The sequence below is a fragment of the Schistocerca cancellata genome, chromosome 10, assembly GCF_023864275.1.
Source record: "Schistocerca cancellata isolate TAMUIC-IGC-003103 chromosome 10, iqSchCanc2.1, whole genome shotgun sequence".
Classification (NCBI taxonomy): Eukaryota; Metazoa; Arthropoda; class Insecta; order Orthoptera; family Acrididae; genus Schistocerca; species Schistocerca cancellata.
This window is the reverse complement of record NC_064635.1, coordinates 156,993,976-157,011,564: the sequence shown is the minus strand read 5'-3', so window position 1 is coordinate 157,011,564 and position 17,589 is coordinate 156,993,976. Positions and strand designations below refer to the sequence as shown.

The 17,589-nt window shown below is 50.4% G+C and overlaps 16 non-coding genes across 16 annotated transcripts; all 16 read right to left on the bottom strand.

Moving 5' to 3' along the window:
* Positions 1 to 238: 238 nt before the first annotated feature.
* Positions 239 to 311, bottom strand: Trnaa-ugc (transfer RNA alanine (anticodon UGC)). The gene has a single exon. It is a non-coding gene; the product is annotated as a tRNA-Ala (tRNA).
* A 1,002-nt stretch (positions 312 to 1,313) lies between these two features.
* Positions 1,314 to 1,386, bottom strand: Trnaa-agc (transfer RNA alanine (anticodon AGC)). Its single transcript has one exon. It is a non-coding gene; the product is annotated as a tRNA-Ala (tRNA).
* Positions 1,387 to 1,809: 423 nt separating this feature from the next.
* Trnaa-ugc (transfer RNA alanine (anticodon UGC)) lies at positions 1,810 to 1,882 on the bottom strand. Its single transcript has one exon. It is a non-coding gene; the product is annotated as a tRNA-Ala (tRNA).
* A 1,002-nt stretch (positions 1,883 to 2,884) lies between these two features.
* Trnaa-agc (transfer RNA alanine (anticodon AGC)) lies at positions 2,885 to 2,957 on the bottom strand. The gene has a single exon. It is a non-coding gene; the product is annotated as a tRNA-Ala (tRNA).
* Positions 2,958 to 3,380: 423 nt separating this feature from the next.
* Trnaa-ugc (transfer RNA alanine (anticodon UGC)) lies at positions 3,381 to 3,453 on the bottom strand. Its single transcript has one exon. It is a non-coding gene; the product is annotated as a tRNA-Ala (tRNA).
* Positions 3,454 to 4,455: 1,002 nt separating this feature from the next.
* Trnaa-agc (transfer RNA alanine (anticodon AGC)) lies at positions 4,456 to 4,528 on the bottom strand. The gene has a single exon. It is a non-coding gene; the product is annotated as a tRNA-Ala (tRNA).
* Positions 4,529 to 4,951: 423 nt separating this feature from the next.
* On the bottom strand, positions 4,952 to 5,024 carry Trnaa-ugc (transfer RNA alanine (anticodon UGC)). Its single transcript has one exon. It is a non-coding gene; the product is annotated as a tRNA-Ala (tRNA).
* A 1,496-nt stretch (positions 5,025 to 6,520) lies between these two features.
* On the bottom strand, positions 6,521 to 6,593 carry Trnaa-ugc (transfer RNA alanine (anticodon UGC)). Its single transcript has one exon. It is a non-coding gene; the product is annotated as a tRNA-Ala (tRNA).
* A 1,496-nt stretch (positions 6,594 to 8,089) lies between these two features.
* On the bottom strand, positions 8,090 to 8,162 carry Trnaa-ugc (transfer RNA alanine (anticodon UGC)). The gene has a single exon. It is a non-coding gene; the product is annotated as a tRNA-Ala (tRNA).
* A 1,496-nt stretch (positions 8,163 to 9,658) lies between these two features.
* On the bottom strand, positions 9,659 to 9,731 carry Trnaa-ugc (transfer RNA alanine (anticodon UGC)). Its single transcript has one exon. It is a non-coding gene; the product is annotated as a tRNA-Ala (tRNA).
* A 1,496-nt stretch (positions 9,732 to 11,227) lies between these two features.
* Trnaa-ugc (transfer RNA alanine (anticodon UGC)) lies at positions 11,228 to 11,300 on the bottom strand. Its single transcript has one exon. It is a non-coding gene; the product is annotated as a tRNA-Ala (tRNA).
* Positions 11,301 to 12,301: 1,001 nt separating this feature from the next.
* Positions 12,302 to 12,374, bottom strand: Trnaa-agc (transfer RNA alanine (anticodon AGC)). Its single transcript has one exon. It is a non-coding gene; the product is annotated as a tRNA-Ala (tRNA).
* Positions 12,375 to 12,797: 423 nt separating this feature from the next.
* On the bottom strand, positions 12,798 to 12,870 carry Trnaa-ugc (transfer RNA alanine (anticodon UGC)). Its single transcript has one exon. It is a non-coding gene; the product is annotated as a tRNA-Ala (tRNA).
* Positions 12,871 to 14,366: 1,496 nt separating this feature from the next.
* On the bottom strand, positions 14,367 to 14,439 carry Trnaa-ugc (transfer RNA alanine (anticodon UGC)). The gene has a single exon. It is a non-coding gene; the product is annotated as a tRNA-Ala (tRNA).
* Positions 14,440 to 15,935: 1,496 nt separating this feature from the next.
* Trnaa-ugc (transfer RNA alanine (anticodon UGC)) lies at positions 15,936 to 16,008 on the bottom strand. The gene has a single exon. It is a non-coding gene; the product is annotated as a tRNA-Ala (tRNA).
* A 1,496-nt stretch (positions 16,009 to 17,504) lies between these two features.
* Positions 17,505 to 17,577, bottom strand: Trnaa-ugc (transfer RNA alanine (anticodon UGC)). The gene has a single exon. It is a non-coding gene; the product is annotated as a tRNA-Ala (tRNA).
* Positions 17,578 to 17,589: the final 12 nt, after the last annotated feature.

Here is a 17,589-nt window from a genome sequence, read left to right as displayed (position 1 = left end):
CACCGCTCTGAGTAAGACGAACGTCTTGTCCACACTCTAGACTGCATTGAGGTTAGGCCGTTATACCTAAGACAGATTTGCACTCGATGACACCTCGACAACAGCCGGTCCTCACATTCACGTCTTGCTCTCCTTACGTCAGTATACATCATATGAGTCTGTGACGCTGGCTTTGCAACATCTTGCGTGTCTTTAGGCTCGCCGCGACCAACACTTACCATGCACTGTCCACAAAACATGGAGGCGCCGGGGCTTGAACCCGGGACCTTTCACATGCAAAGCGAACGCTCTACCAACTGAGCTACGCCCCCAAGCGCAACAAAGCTGCGCTGTTTTCCATCCTTTGCTACTCTGATGTGCGCGGACATGATGGTTGGTTGGTTTATAGGGGCGAAGGGACCAGTGTACAAAGGCGCGATCACGTTCATATGCACAAGAGTTCCAAGTAGTTTCGATGCTCTGGTATTACGACTACAAATTCCGTCTGTATTTAACGTCTTAAATTGAAAGGACAGTCACAAATTGCTCCGTTTTCACTCCTTGTCGACAATCACACAGCGCCTGAGGTAACAAGCACATCTGAAGCCCCATTGTGCACTCGACTGTTGATGCCAACTCACTGCCTCGCACTTTACTACTGTGTACCACTCTTGTCGTCCAACTGCAAAAGACTGGGCCACAACAAGTTTCCGCGTCTCCATTGCACTGCGCAAACTACGAAACGCTCCCCAAACATTGCACTCACCCATGCAGACGACTTTTCCGACTTTACACGACGCTCACGCTAGTGACAGCCTTATTTAGAGCTTGACGTCGCACCCAAGCGAGTGAGCACATTTCGCCTACGGCTTAGGCCGCCCAACTAGTGTGGCTGCTCGGTCTCTGCAGGCAGCGAGGGGCTGCAAACTTCCCGTGTTCGCGCCTATGTCACCTCCGCTTGCTTGTCAGAGACAGAGTGTCGCAAAACATACAACTCACTCCATGAATTGATTGCTACGGCATCTGTCATCAGCAGTCACAACTAGCAACACCAGTAGCAGCCGGCTGCACGTGAAGAATGGGAATGTGCAGTGGGATTTTTGTGAACTCGGCGCAAGGCAGATCTTTCCGACATAGGTTTGAGAATGTTAAGGGAAGACTTGTACTGGTTCTAAATTAAGTATAGGGCTGGGAGGAGGGTGCTTCCTGCGCGTAACAGCACGCTTGCCAATTGTGGCTGCTAATCGTTCGCTCGCATCTGCCTAGACACATTCGCTGGCTGTGAATTATTTCACTTGCATGGCAGTGTGCGCATGTTGGTGTGTTAAAAATTCTGGAGACGCTGGGTATCGATCCCAGTACCTCTCGCATGCTAAGCGAGCGCTCTACCATCTGAGCTACGCCCCCTGATGACGGATAGTGCTACATACAACCATATCAATATCACAGACCCTTGCACTCCCATTATTCCGCAGACAAACACTACTCTCAATGTGTCCGTGAGGGTGTCTTTCAGGTTTCCTGCATTCTGTATCGAATCGTAGTTGGCCAAAATTAAAGTGGCACGCACAACGTCGAAAATAGCGTTCGGCCACCGCTCTGAGTAAGACGAACGTCTTGTCCACACTCTAGACTGCATTGAGGTTAGGCCGTTATACCTAAGACAGATTTGCACTCGATGACACCTCGACAACAGCCGGTCCTCACATTCACGTCTTGCTCTCCTTACGTCAGTATACATCATATGAGTCTGTGACGCTGGCTTTGCAACATCTTGCGTGTCTTTAGGCTCGCCGCGACCAACACTTACCATGCACTGTCCACAAAACATGGAGGCGCCGGGGCTTGAACCCGGGACCTTTCACATGCAAAGCGAACGCTCTACCAACTGAGCTACGCCCCCAAGCGCAACAAAGCTGCGCTGTTTTCCATCCTTTGCTACTCTGATGTGCGCGGACATGATGGTTGGTTGGTTTATAGGGGCGAAGGGACCAGTGTACAAAGGCGCGATCACGTTCATATGCACAAGAGTTCCAAGTAGTTTCGATGCTCTGGTATTACGACTACAAATTCCGTCTGTATTTAACGTCTTAAATTGAAAGGACAGTCACAAATTGCTCCGTTTTCACTCCTTGTCGCCAATCACACAGCGCCTGAGGTAACAAGCACATCTGAAGCCCCATTGTGCACTCGACTGTTGATGCCAACTCACTGCCTCGCACTTTACTACTGTGTACCACTCTTGTCGTCCAACTGCAAAAGACTGGGCCACAACAAGTTTCCGCGTCTCCATTGCACTGCGCAAACTACGAAACGCTCCCCAAACATTGCACTCACCCATGCAGACGACTTTTCCGACTTTACACGACGCTCACGCTAGTGACAGCCTTATTTAGAGCTTGACGTCGCACCCAAGCGAGTGAGCACATTTCGCCTACGGCTTAGGCCGCCCAACTAGTGTGGCTGCTCGGTCTCTGCAGGCAGCGAGGGGCTGCAAACTTCCCGTGTTCGCGCCTATGTCACCTCCGCTTGCTTGTCAGAGACAGAGTGTCGCAAAACATACAACTCACTCCATGAATTGATTGCTACGGCATCTGTCATCAGCAGTCACAACTAGCAACACCAGTAGCAGCCGGCTGCACGTGAAGAATGGGAATGTGCAGTGGGATTTTTGTGAACTCGGCGCAAGGCAGATCTTTCCGACATAGGTTTGAGAATGTTAAGGGAAGACTTGTACTGGTTCTAAATTAAGTATAGGGCTGGGAGGAGGGTGCTTCCTGCGCGTAACAGCACGCTTGCCAATTGTGGCTGCTAATCGTTCGCTCGTATCTGCCTAGACACATTCGCTGGCTGTGAATTATTTCACTTGCATGGCAGTGTGCGCATGTTGGTGTGTTAAAAATTCTGGAGACGCTGGGTATCGATCCCAGTACCTCTCGCATGCTAAGCGAGCGCTCTACCATCTGAGCTACGCCCCCTGATGACGGATAGTGCTACATACAACCATATCAATATCACAGACCCTTGCACTCCCATTATTCCGCAGACAAACACTACTCTCAATGTGTCCGTGAGGGTGTCTTTCAGGTTTCCTGCATTCTGTATCGAATCGTAGTTGGCCAAAATTAAAGTGGCACGCACAACGTCGAAAATAGCGTTCGGCCACCGCTCTGAGTAAGACGAACGTCTTGTCCACACTCTAGACTGCATTGAGGTTAGGCCGTTATACCTAAGACAGATTTGCACTCGATGACACCTCGACAACAGCCGGTCCTCACATTCACGTCTTGCTCTCCTTACGTCAGTATACATCATATGAGTCTGTGACGCTGGCTTTGCAACATCTTGCGTGTCTTTAGGCTCGCCGCGACCAACACTTACCATGCACTGTCCACAAAACATGGAGGCGCCGGGGCTTGAACCCGGGACCTTTCACATGCAAAGCGAACGCTCTACCAACTGAGCTACGCCCCCAAGCGCAACAAAGCTGCGCTGTTTTCCATCCTTTGCTACTCTGATGTGCGCGGACATGATGGTTGGTTGGTTTATAGGGGCGAAGGGACCAGTGTACAAAGGCGCGATCACGTTCATATGCACAAGAGTTCCAAGTAGTTTCGATGCTCTGGTATTACGACTACAAATTCCGTCTGTATTTAACGTCTTAAATTGAAAGGACAGTCACAAATTGCTCCGTTTTCACTCCTTGTCGACAATCACACAGCGCCTGAGGTAACAAGCACATCTGAAGCCCCATTGTGCACTCGACTGTTGATGCCAACTCACTGCCTCGCACTTTACTACTGTGTACCACTCTTGTCGTCCAACTGCAAAAGACTGGGCCACAACAAGTTTCCGCGTCTCCATTGCACTGCGCAAACTACGAAACGCTCCCCAAACATTGCACTCACCCATGCAGACGACTTTTCCGACTTTACACGACGCTCACGCTAGTGACAGCCTTATTTAGAGCTTGACGTCGCACCCAAGCGAGTGAGCACATTTCGCCTACGGCTTAGGCCGCCCAACTAGTGTGGCTGCTCGGTCTCTGCAGGCAGCGAGGGGCTGCAAACTTCCCGTGTTCGCGCCTATGTCACCTCCGCTTGCTTGTCAGAGACAGAGTGTCGCAAAACATACAACTCACTCCATGAATTGATTGCTACGGCATCTGTCATCAGCAGTCACAACTAGCAACACCAGTAGCAGCCGGCTGCACGTGAGGAATGGGAATGTGCAGTGGGATTTTTGTGAACTCGGCGCAAGGCAGATCTTTCCGACATAGGTTTGAGAATGTTAAGGGAAGACTTGTACTGGTTCTAAATTAAGTATAGGGCTGGGAGGAGGGTGCTTCCTGCGCGTAACAGCACGCTTGCCAATTGTGGCTGCTAATCGTTCGCTCGTATCTGCCTAGACACATTCGCTGGCTGTGAATTATTTCACTTGCATGGCAGTGTGCGCATGTTGGTGTGTTAAAAATTCTGGAGACGCTGGGTATCGATCCCAGTACCTCTCGCATGCTAAGCGAGCGCTCTACCATCTGAGCTACGCCCCCTGATGACGGATAGTGCTACATACAACCATATCAATATCACAGACCCTTGCACTCCCATTATTCCGCAGACAAACACTACTCTCAATGTGTCCGTGAGGGTGTCTTTCAGGTTTCCTGCATTCTGTATCGAATCGTAGTTGGCCAAAATTAAAGTGGCACGCACAACGTCGAAAATAGCGTTCGGCCACCGCTCTGAGTAAGACGAACGTCTTGTCCACACTCTAGACTGCATTGAGGTTAGGCCGTTATACCTAAGACAGATTTGCACTCGATGACACCTCGACAACAGCCGGTCCTCACATTCACGTCTTGCTCTCCTTACGTCAGTATACATCATATGAGTCTGTGACGCTGGCTTTGCAACATCTTGCGTGTCTTTAGGCTCGCCGCGACCAACACTTACCATGCACTGTCCACAAAACATGGAGGCGCCGGGGCTTGAACCCGGGACCTTTCACATGCAAAGCGAACGCTCTACCAACTGAGCTACGCCCCCAAGCGCAACAAAGCTGCGCTGTTTTCCATCCTTTGCTACTCTGATGTGCGCGGACATGATGGTTGGTTGGTTTATAGGGGCGAAGGGACCAGTGTACAAAGGCGCGATCACGTTCATATGCACAAGAGTCCCAAGTAGTTTCGATGCTCTGGTATTACGACTACAAATTCCGTCTGTATTTAACGTCTTAAATTGAAAGGACAGTCACAAATTGCTCCGTTTTCACTCCTTGTCGACAATCACACAGCGCCTGAGGTAACAAGCACATCTGAAGCCCCATTGTGCACTCGACTGTTGATGCCAACTCACTGCCTCGCACTTTACTACTGTGTACCACTCTTGTCGTCCAACTGCAAAAGACTGGGCCACAACAAGTTTCCGCGTCTCCATTGCACTGCGCAAACTACGAAACGCTCCCCAAACATTGCACTCACCCATGCAGACGACTTTTCCGACTTTACACGACGCTCACGCTAGTGACAGCCTTATTTAGAGCTTGACGTCGCACCCAAGCGAGTGAGCACATTTCGCCTACGGCTTAGGCCGCCCAACTAGTGTGGCTGCTCGGTCTCTGCAGGCAGCGAGGGGCTGCAAACTTCCCGTGTTCGCGCCTATGTCACCTCCGCTTGCTTGTCAGAGACAGAGTGTCGCAAAACATACAACTCACTCCATGAATTGATTGCTACGGCATCTGTCATCAGCAGTCACAACTAGCAACACCAGTAGCAGCCGGCTGCACGTGAAGAATGGGAATGTGCAGTGGGATTTTTGTGAACTCGGCGCAAGGCAGATCTTTCCGACATAGGTTTGAGAATGTTAAGGGAAGACTTGTACTGGTTCTAAATTAAGTATAGGGCTGGGAGGAGGGTGCTTCCTGCGCGTAACAGCACGCTTGCCAATTGTGGCTGCTAATCGTTCGCTCGTATCTGCCTAGACACATTCGCTGGCTGTGAATTATTTCACCTGCATGGCAGTGTGCGCATGTTGGTGTGTTAAAAATTCTGGAGACGCTGGGTGTCGATCCCAGTACTTCTCGCATGCTAAGCGAGCGCTCTACCATCAGCTACGCCCCCTGATGACGGATAGTGCTACATACAACCATATCAATATCACAGACCCTTGCACTCCCATTATTCCGCAGACAAACACTACTCTCAATGTGTCCGTGAGGGTGTCTTTCAGGTTTCCTGCATTCTGTATCGAATCGTAGTTGGCCAAAATTAAAGTGGCACGCACAACGTCGAAAATAGCGTTCGGCCACCGCTCTGAGTAAGACGAACGTCTTGTCCACACTCTAGACTGCATTGAGGTTAGGCCGTTATACCTAAGACAGATTTGCACTCGATGACACCTCGACAACAGCCGGTCCTCACATTCACGTCTTGCTCTCCTTACGTCAGTATACATCATATGAGTCTGTGACGCTGGCTTTGCAACATCTTGCGTGTCTTTAGGCTCGCCGCGACCAACACTTACCATGCACTGTCCACAAAACATGGAGGCGCCGGGGCTTGAACCCGGGACCTTTCACATGCAAAGCGAACGCTCTACCAACTGAGCTACGCCCCCAAGCGCAACAAAGCTGCGCTGTTTTCCATCCTTTGCTACTCTGATGTGCGCGGACATGATGGTTGGTTGGTTTATAGGGGCGAAGGGACCAGTGTACAAAGGCGCGATCACGTTCATATGCACAAGAGTTCCAAGTAGTTTCGATGCTCTGGTATTACGACTACAAATTCCGTCTGTATTTAACGTCTTAAATTGAAAGGACAGTCACAAATTGCTCCGTTTTCACTCCTTGTCGACAATCACACAGCGCCTGAGGTAACAAGCACATCTGAAGCCCCATTGTGCACTCGACTGTTGATGCCAACTCACTGCCTCGCACTTTACTACTGTGTACCACTCTTGTCGTCCAACTGCAAAAGACTGGGCCACAACAAGTTTCCGCGTCTCCATTGCACTGCGCAAACTACGAAACGCTCCCCAAACATTGCACTCACCCATGCAGACGACTTTTCCGACTTTACACGACGCTCACGCTAGTGACAGCCTTATTTAGAGCTTGACGTCGCACCCAAGCGAGTGAGCACATTTCGCCTACGGCTTAGGCCGCCCAACTAGTGTGGCTGCTCGGTCTCTGCAGGCAGCGAGGGGCTGCAAACTTCCCGTGTTCGCGCCTATGTCACCTCCGCTTGCTTGTCAGAGACAGAGTGTCGCAAAATATACAACTCACTCCATGAATTGATTGCTACGGCATCTGTCATCAGCAGTCACAACTAGCAACACCAGTAGCAGCCGGCTGCACGTGAAGAATGGGAATGTGCAGTGGGATTTTTGTGAACTCGGCGCAAGGCAGATCTTTCCGACATAGGTTTGAGAATGTTAAGGGAAGACTTGTACTGGTTCTAAATTAAGTATAGGGCTGGGAGGAGGGTGCTTCCTGCGCGTAACAGCACGCTTGCCAATTGTGGCTGCTAATCGTTCGCTCGTATCTGCCTAGACACATTCGCTGGCTGTGAATTATTTCACTTGCATGGCAGTGTGCGCATGTTGGTGTGTTAAAAATTCTGGAGACGCTGGGTATCGATCCCAGTACTTCTCGCATGCTAAGCGAGCGCTCTACCATCAGCTACGCCCCCTGATGATTGATAGTGCTACATACAACCATATCAATATCACAGACCCTTGCACTCCCATTATTCCGCAGACAAACACTACTCTCAATGTGTCCGTGAGGGTGTCTTTCAGGTTTCCTGCATTCTGTATCGAATCGTAGTTGGCCAAAATTAAAGTGGCACGCACAACGTCGAAAATAGCGTTCGGCCACCGCTCTGAGTAAGACGAACGTCTTGTCCACACTCTAGACTGCATTGAGGTTAGGCCGTTATACCTAAGACAGATTTGCACTCGATGACACCTCGACAACAGCCGGTCCTCACATTCACGTCTTGCTCTCCTTACGTCAGTATACATCATATGAGTCTGTGACGCTGGCTTTGCAACATCTTGCGTGTCTTTAGGCTCGCCGCGACCAACACTTACCATGCACTGTCCACAAAACATGGAGGCGCCGGGGCTTGAACCCGGGACCTTTCACATGCAAAGCGAACGCTCTACCAACTGAGCTACGCCCCCAAGCGCAACAAAGCTGCGCTGTTTTCCATCCTTTGCTACTCTGATGTGCGCGGACATGATGGTTGGTTGGTTTATAGGGGCGAAGGGACCAGTGTACAAAGGCGCGATCACGTTCATATGCACAAGAGTTCCAAGTAGTTTCGATGCTCTGGTATTACGACTACAAATTCCGTCTGTATTTAACGTCTTAAATTGAAAGGACAGTCACAAATTGCTCCGTTTTCACTCCTTGTCGACAATCACACAGCGCCTGAGGTAACAAGCACATCTGAAGCCCCATTGTGCACTCGACTGTTGATGCCAACTCACTGCCTCGCACTTTACTACTGTGTACCACTCTTGTCGTCCAACTGCAAAAGACTGGGCCACAACAAGTTTCCGCGTCTCCATTGCACTGCGCAAACTACGAAACGCTCCCCAAACATTGCACTCACCCATGCAGACGACTTTTCCGACTTTACACGACGCTCACGCTAGTGACAGCCTTATTTAGAGCTTGACGTCGCACCCAAGCGAGTGAGCACATTTCGCCTACGGCTTAGGCCGCCCAACTAGTGTGGCTGCTCGGTCTCTGCAGGCAGCGAGGGGCTGCAAACTTCCCGTGTTCGCGCCTATGTCACCTCCGCTTGCTTGTCAGAGACAGAGTGTCGCAAAACATACAACTCACTCCATGAATTGATTGCTACGGCATCTGTCATCAGCAGTCACAACTAGCAACACCAGTAGCAGCCGGCTGCACGTGAAGAATGGGAATGTGCAGTGGGATTTTTGTGAACTCGGCGCAAGGCAGATCTTTCCGACATAGGTTTGAGAATGTTAAGGGAAGACTTGTACTGGTTCTAAATTAAGTATAGGGCTGGGAGGAGGGTGCTTCCTGCGCGTAACAGCACGCTTGCCAATTGTGGCTGCTAATCGTTCGCTCGTATCTGCCTAGACACATTCGCTGGCTGTGAATTATTTCACTTGCATGGCAGTGTGCGCATGTTGGTGTGTTAAAAATTCTGGAGACGCTGGGTATCGATCCCAGTACTTCTCGCATGCTAAGCGAGCGCTCTACCATCAGCTACGCCCCCTGATGATGGATAGTGCTACATACAACCATATCAATATCACAGACCCTTGCACTCCCATTATTCCGCAGACAAACACTACTCTCAATGTGTCCGTGAGGGTGTCTTTCAGGTTTCCTGCATTCTGTATCGAATCGTAGTTGGCCAAAATTAAAGTGGCACGCACAACGTCGAAAATAGCGTTCGGCCACCGCTCTGAGTAAGACGAACGTCTTGTCCACACTCTAGACTGCATTGAGGTTAGGCCGTTATACCTAAGACAGATTTGCACTCGATGACACCTCGACAACAGCCGGTCCTCACATTCACGTCTTGCTCTCCTTACGTCAGTATACATCATATGAGTCTGTGACGCTGGCTTTGCAACATCTTGCGTGTCTTTAGGCTCGCCGCGACCAACACTTACCATGCACTGTCCACAAAACATGGAGGCGCCGGGGCTTGAACCCGGGACCTTTCACATGCAAAGCGAACGCTCTACCAACTGAGCTACGCCCCCAAGCGCAACAAAGCTGCGCTGTTTTCCATCCTTTGCTACTCTGATGTGCGCGGACATGATGGTTGGTTGGTTTATAGGGGCGAAGGGACCAGTGTACAAAGGCGCGATCACGTTCATATGCACAAGAGTTCCAAGTAGTTTCGATGCTCTGGTATTACGACTACAAATTCCGTCTGTATTTAACGTCTTAAATTGAAAGGACAGTCACAAATTGCTCCGTTTTCACTCCTTGTCGACAATCACACAGCGCCTGAGGTAACAAGCACATCTGAAGCCCCATTGTGCACTCGACTGTTGATGCCAACTCACTGCCTCGCACTTTACTACTGTGTACCACTCTTGTCGTCCAACTGCAAAAGACTGGGCCACAACAAGTTTCCGCGTCTCCATTGCACTGCGCAAACTACGAAACGCTCCCCAAACATTGCACTCACCCATGCAGACGACTTTTCCGACTTTACACGACGCTCACGCTAGTGACAGCCTTATTTAGAGCTTGACGTCGCACCCAAGCGAGTGAGCACATTTCGCCTACGGCTTAGGCCGCCCAACTAGTGTGGCTGCTCGGTCTCTGCAGGCAGCGAGGGGCTGCAAACTTCCCGTGTTCGCGCCTATGTCACCTCCGCTTGCTTGTCAGAGACAGAGTGTCGCAAAACATACAACTCACTCCATGAATTGATTGCTACGGCATCTGTCATCAGCAGTCACAACTAGCAACACCAGTAGCAGCCGGCTGCACGTGAAGAATGGGAATGTGCAGTGGGATTTTTGTGAACTCGGCGCAAGGCAGATCTTTCCGACATAGGTTTGAGAATGTTAAGGGAAGACTTGTACTGGTTCTAAATTAAGTATAGGGCTGGGAGGAGGGTGCTTCCTGCGCGTAACAGCACGCTTGCCAATTGTGGCTGCTAATCGTTCGCTCGTATCTGCCTAGACACATTCGCTGGCTGTGAATTATTTCACTTGCATGGCAGTGTGCGCATGTTGGTGTGTTAAAAATTCTGGAGACGCTGGGTATCGATCCCAGTACTTCTCGCATGCTAAGCGAGCGCTCTACCATCAGCTACGCCCCCTGATGATGGATAGTGCTACATACAACCATATCAATATCACAGACCCTTGCACTCCCATTATTCCGCAGACAAACACTACTCTCAATGTGTCCGTGAGGGTGTCTTTCAGGTTTCCTGCATTCTGTATCGAATCGTAGTTGGCCAAAATTAAAGTGGCACGCACAACGTCGAAAATAGCGTTCGGCCACCGCTCTGAGTAAGACGAACGTCTTGTCCACACTCTAGACTGCATTGAGGTTAGGCCGTTATACCTAAGACAGATTTGCACTCGATGACACCTCGACAACAGCCGGTCCTCACATTCACGTCTTGCTCTCCTTACGTCAGTATACATCATATGAGTCTGTGACGCTGGCTTTGCAACATCTTGCGTGTCTTTAGGCTCGCCGCGACCAACACTTACCATGCACTGTCCACAAAACATGGAGGCGCCGGGGCTTGAACCCGGGACCTTTCACATGCAAAGCGAACGCTCTACCAACTGAGCTACGCCCCCAAGCGCAACAAAGCTGCGCTGTTTTCCATCCTTTGCTACTCTGATGTGCGCGGACATGATGGTTGGTTGGTTTATAGGGGCGAAGGGACCAGTGTACAAAGGCGCGATCACGTTCATATGCACAAGAGTTCCAAGTAGTTTCGATGCTCTGGTATTACGACTACAAATTCCGTCTGTATTTAACGTCTTAAATTGAAAGGACAGTCACAAATTGCTCCGTTTTCACTCCTTGTCGACAATCACACAGCGCCTGAGGTAACAAGCACATCTGAAGCCCCATTGTGCACTCGACTGTTGATGCCAACTCACTGCCTCGCACTTTACTACTGTGTACCACTCTTGTCGTCCAACTGCAAAAGACTGGGCCACAACAAGTTTCCGCGTCTCCATTGCACTGCGCAAACTACGAAACGCTCCCCAAACATTGCACTCACCCATGCAGACGACTTTTCCGACTTTACACGACGCTCACGCTAGTGACAGCCTTATTTAGAGCTTGACGTCGCACCCAAGCGAGTGAGCACATTTCGCCTACGGCTTAGGCCGCCCAACTAGTGTGGCTGCTCGGTCTCTGCAGGCAGCGAGGGGCTGCAAACTTCCCGTGTTCGCGCCTATGTCACCTCCGCTTGCTTGTCAGAGACAGAGTGTCGCAAAACATACAACTCACTCCATGAATTGATTGCTACGGCATCTGTCATCAGCAGTCACAACTAGCAACACCAGTAGCAGCCGGCTGCACGTGAAGAATGGGAATGTGCAGTGGGATTTTTGTGAACTCGGCGCAAGGCAGATCTTTCCGACATAGGTTTGAGAATGTTAAGGGAAGACTTGTACTGGTTCTAAATTAAGTATAGGGCTGGGAGGAGGGTGCTTCCTGCGCGTACAGCACGCTTGCCAATTGTGGCTGCTAATCGTTCGCTCGTATCTGCCTAGACACATTCGCTGGCTGTGAATTATTTCACTTGCATGGCAGTGTGCGCATGTTGGTGTGTTAAAAATTCTGGAGACGCTGGGTATCGATCCCAGTACCTCTCGCATGCTAAGCGAGCGCTCTACCATCTGAGCTACGCCCCCTGATGACGGATAGTGCTACATACAACCATATCAATATCACAGACCCTTGCACTCCCATTATTCCGCAGACAAACACTACTCTCAATGTGTCCGTGAGGGTGTCTTTCAGGTTTCCTGCATTCTGTATCGAATCGTAGTTGGCCAAAATTAAAGTGGCACGCACAACGTCGAAAATAGCGTTCGGCCACCGCTCTGAGTAAGACGAACGTCTTGTCCACACTCTAGACTGCATTGAGGTTAGGCCGTTATACCTAAGACAGATTTGCACTCGATGACACCTCGACAACAGCCGGTCCTCACATTCACGTCTTGCTCTCCTTACGTCAGTATACATCATATGAGTCTGTGACGCTGGCTTTGCAACATCTTGCGTGTCTTTAGGCTCGCCGCGACCAACACTTACCATGCACTGTCCACAAAACATGGAGGCGCCGGGGCTTGAACCCGGGACCTTTCACATGCAAAGCGAACGCTCTACCAACTGAGCTACGCCCCCAAGCGCAACAAAGCTGCGCTGTTTTCCATCCTTTGCTACTCTGATGTGCGCGGACATGATGGTTGGTTGGTTTATAGGGGCGAAGGGACCAGTGTACAAAGGCGCGATCACGTTCATATGCACAAGAGTTCCAAGTAGTTTCGATGCTCTGGTATTACGACTACAAATTCCGTCTGTATTTAACGTCTTAAATTGAAAGGACAGTCACAAATTGCTCCGTTTTCACTCCTTGTCGACAATCACACAGCGCCTGAGGTAACAAGCACATCTGAAGCCCCATTGTGCACTCGACTGTTGATGCCAACTCACTGCCTCGCACTTTACTACTGTGTACCACTCTTGTCGTCCAACTGCAAAAGACTGGGCCACAACAAGTTTCCGCGTCTCCATTGCACTGCGCAAACTACGAAACGCTCCCCAAACATTGCACTCACCCATGCAGACGACTTTTCCGACTTTACACGACGCTCACGCTAGTGACAGCCTTATTTAGAGCTTGACGTCGCACCCAAGCGAGTGAGCACATTTCGCCTACGGCTTAGGCCGCCCAACTAGTGTGGCTGCTCGGTCTCTGCAGGCAGCGAGGGGCTGCAAACTTCCCGTGTTCGCGCCTATGTCACCTCCGCTTGCTTGTCAGAGACAGAGTGTCGCAAAACATACAACTCACTCCATGAATTGATTGCTACGGCATCTGTCATCAGCAGTCACAACTAGCAACACCAGTAGCAGCCGGCTGCACGTGAAGAATGGGAATGTGCAGTGGGATTTTTGTGAACTCGGCGCAAGGCAGATCTTTCCGACATAGGTTTGAGAATGTTAAGGGAAGACTTGTACTGGTTCTAAATTAAGTATAGGGCTGGGAGGAGGGTGCTTCCTGCGCGTAACAGCACGCTTGCCAATTGTGGCTGCTAATCGTTCGCTCGTATCTGCCTAGACACATTCGCTGGCTGTGAATTATTTCACTTGCATGGCAGTGTGCGCATGTTGGTGTGTTAAAAATTCTGGAGACGCTGGGTATCGATCCCAGTACTTCTCGCATGCTAAGCGAGCGCTCTACCATCAGCTACGCCCCCTGATGATGGATAGTGCTACATACAACCATATCAATATCACAGAACCTTGCACTCCCATTATTCCGCAGACAAACACTACTCTCAATGTGTCCGTGAGGGTGTCTTTCAGGTTTCCTGCATTCTGTATCGAATCGTAGTTGGCCAAAATTAAAGTGGCACGCACAACGTCGAAAATAGCGTTCGGCCACCGCTCTGAGTAAGACGAACGTCTTGTCCACACTCTAGACTGCATTGAGGTTAGGCCGTTATACCTAAGACAGATTTGCACTCGATGACACCTCGACAACAGCCGGTCCTCACATTCACGTCTTGCTCTCCTTACGTCAGTATACATCATATGAGTCTGTGACGCTGGCTTTGCAACATCTTGCGTGTCTTTAGGCTCGCCGCGACCAACACTTACCATGCACTGTCCACAAAACATGGAGGCGCCGGGGCTTGAACCCGGGACCTTTCACATGCAAAGCGAACGCTCTACCAACTGAGCTACGCCCCCAAGCGCAACAAAGCTGCGCTGTTTTCCATCCTTTGCTACTCTGATGTGCGCGGACATGATGGTTGGTTGGTTTATAGGGGCGAAGGGACCAGTGTACAAAGGCGCGATCACGTTCATATGCACAAGAGTTCCAAGTAGTTTCGATGCTCTGGTATTACGACTACAAATTCCGTCTGTATTTAACGTCTTAAATTGAAAGGACAGTCACAAATTGCTCCGTTTTCACTCCTTGTCGACAATCACACAGCGCCTGAGGTAACAAGCACATCAGAAGCCCCATTGTGCACTCGACTGTTGATGCCAACTCACTGCCTCGCACTTTACTACTGTGTACCACTCTTGTCGTCCAACTGCAAAAGACTGGGCCACAACAAGTTTCCGCGTCTCCATTGCACTGCGCAAACTACGAAACGCTCCCCAAACATTGCACTCACCCATGCAGACGACTTTTCCGACTTTACACGACGCTCACGCTAGTGACAGCCTTATTTAGAGCTTGACGTCGCACCCAAGCGAGTGAGCACATTTCGCCTACGGCTTAGGCCGCCCAACTAGTGTGGCTGCTCGGTCTCTGCAGGCAGCGAGGGGCTGCAAACTTCCCGTGTTCGCGCCTATGTCACCTCCGCTTGCTTGTCAGAGACAGAGTGTCGCAAAACATACAACTCACTCCATGAATTGATTGCTACGGCATCTGTCATCAGCAGTCACAACTAGCAACACCAGTAGCAGCCGGCTGCACGTGAAGAATGGGAATGTGCAGTGGGATTTTTGTGAACTCGGCGCAAGGCAGATCTTTCCGACATAGGTTTGAGAATGTTAAGGGAAGACTTGTACTGGTTCTAAATTAAGTATAGGGCTGGGAGGAGGGTGCTTCCTGCGCGTAACAGCACGCTTGCCAATTGTGGCTGCTAATCGTTCGCTCGTATCTGCCTAGACACATTCGCTGGCTGTGAATTATTTCACTTGCATGGCAGTGTGCGCATGTTGGTGTGTTAAAAATTCTGGAGACGCTGGGTATCGATCCCAGTACTTCTCGCATGCTAAGCGAGCGCTCTACCATCAGCTACGCCCCCTGATGACGGATAGTGCTACATACAACCATATCAATATCACAGACCCTTGCACTCCCATTATTCCGCAGACAAACACTACTCTCAATGTGTCCGTGAGGGTGTCTTTCAGGTTTCCTGCATTCTGTATCGAATCGTAGTTGGCCAAAATTAAAGTGGCACGCACAACGTCGAAAATAGCGTTCGGCCACCGCTCTGAGTAAGACGAACGTCTTGTCCACACTCTAGACTGCATTGAGGTTAGGCCGTTATACCTAAGACAGATTTGCACTCGATGACACCTCGACAACAGCCGGTCCTCACATTCACGTCTTGCTCTCCTTACGTCAGTATACATCATATGAGTCTGTGACGCTGGCTTTGCAACATCTTGCGTGTCTTTAGGCTCGCCGCGACCAACACTTACCATGCACTGTCCACAAAACATGGAGGCGCCGGGGCTTGAACCCGGGACCTTTCACATGCAAAGCGAACGCTCTACCAACTGAGCTACGCCTCCAAGCGCAACAAAGCTGCGCTGTTTTCCATCCTTTGCTACTCTGATGTGCGCGGACATGATGGTTGGTTGGTTTATAGGGGCGAAGGGACCAGTGTACAAAGGCGCGATCACGTTCATATGCACAAGAGTTCCAAGTAGTTTCGATGCTCTGGTATTACGACTACAAATTCCGTCTGTATTTAACGTCTTAAATTGAAAGGACAGTCACAAATTGCTCCGTTTTCACTCCTTGTCGACAATCACACAGCGCCTGAGGTAACAAGCACATCTGAAGCCCCATTGTGCACTCGACTGTTGATGCCAACTCACTGCCTCGCACTTTACTACTGTGTACCACTCTTGTCGTCCAACTGCAAAAGACTGGGCCACAACAAGTTTCCGCGTCTCCATTGCACTGCGCAAACTACGAAACGCTCCCCAAACATTGCACTCACCCATGCAGACGACTTTTCCGACTTTACACGACGCTCACGCTAGTGACAGCCTTATTTAGAGCTTGACGTCGCACCCAAGCGAGTGAGCACATTTCGCCTACGGCTTAGGCCGCCCAACTAGTGTGGCTGCTCGGTCTCTGCAGGCAGCGAGGGGCTGCAAACTTCCCGTGTTCGCGCCTATGTCACCTCCGCTTGCTTGTCAGAGACAGAGTGTCGCAAAACATACAACTCACTCCATGAATTGATTGCTACGGCATCTGTCATCAGCAGTCACAACTAGCAACACCAGTAGCAGCCGGCTGCACGTGAAGAATGGGAATGTGCAGTGGGATTTTTGTGAACTCGGCGCAAGGCAGATCTTTCCGACATAGGTTTGAGAATGTTAAGGGAAGACTTGTACTGGTTCTAAATTAAGTATAGGGCTGGGAGGAGGGTGCTTCCTGCGCGTAACAGCACGCTTGCCAATTGTGGCTGCTAATCGTTCGCTCGTATCTGCCTAGACACATTCGCTGGCTGTGAATTATTTCACTTGCATGGCAGTGTGCGCATGTTGGTGTGTTAAAAATTCTGGAGACGCTGGGTATCGATCCCAGTACTTCTCGCATGCTAAGCGAGCGCTCTACCATCAGCTACGCCCCCTGATGATGGATAGTGCTACATACAACCATATCAATATCACAGACCCTTGCACTCACATTATTCCGCAGACAAACACTACTCTCAATGTGTCCGTGAGGGTGTCTTTCAGGTTTCCTGCATTCTGTATCGAATCGTAGTTGGCCAAAATTAAAGTGGCACGCACAACGTCGAAAATAGCGTTCGGCCACCGCTCTGAGTAAGACGAACGTCTTGTCCACACTCTAGACTGCATTGAGGTTAGGCCGTTATACCTAAGACAGATTTGCACTCGATGACACCTCGACAACAGCCGGTCCTCACATTCACGTCTTGCTCTCCTTACGTCAGTATACATCATATGAGTCTGTGACGCTGGCTTTGCAACATCTTGCGTGTCTTTAGGCTCGCCGCGACCAACACTTACCATGCACTGTCCACAAAACATGGAGGCGCCGGGGCTTGAACCCGGGACCTTTCACATGCAAAGCGAACGCTCTACCAACTGAGCTACGCCCCCAAGCGCAACAAA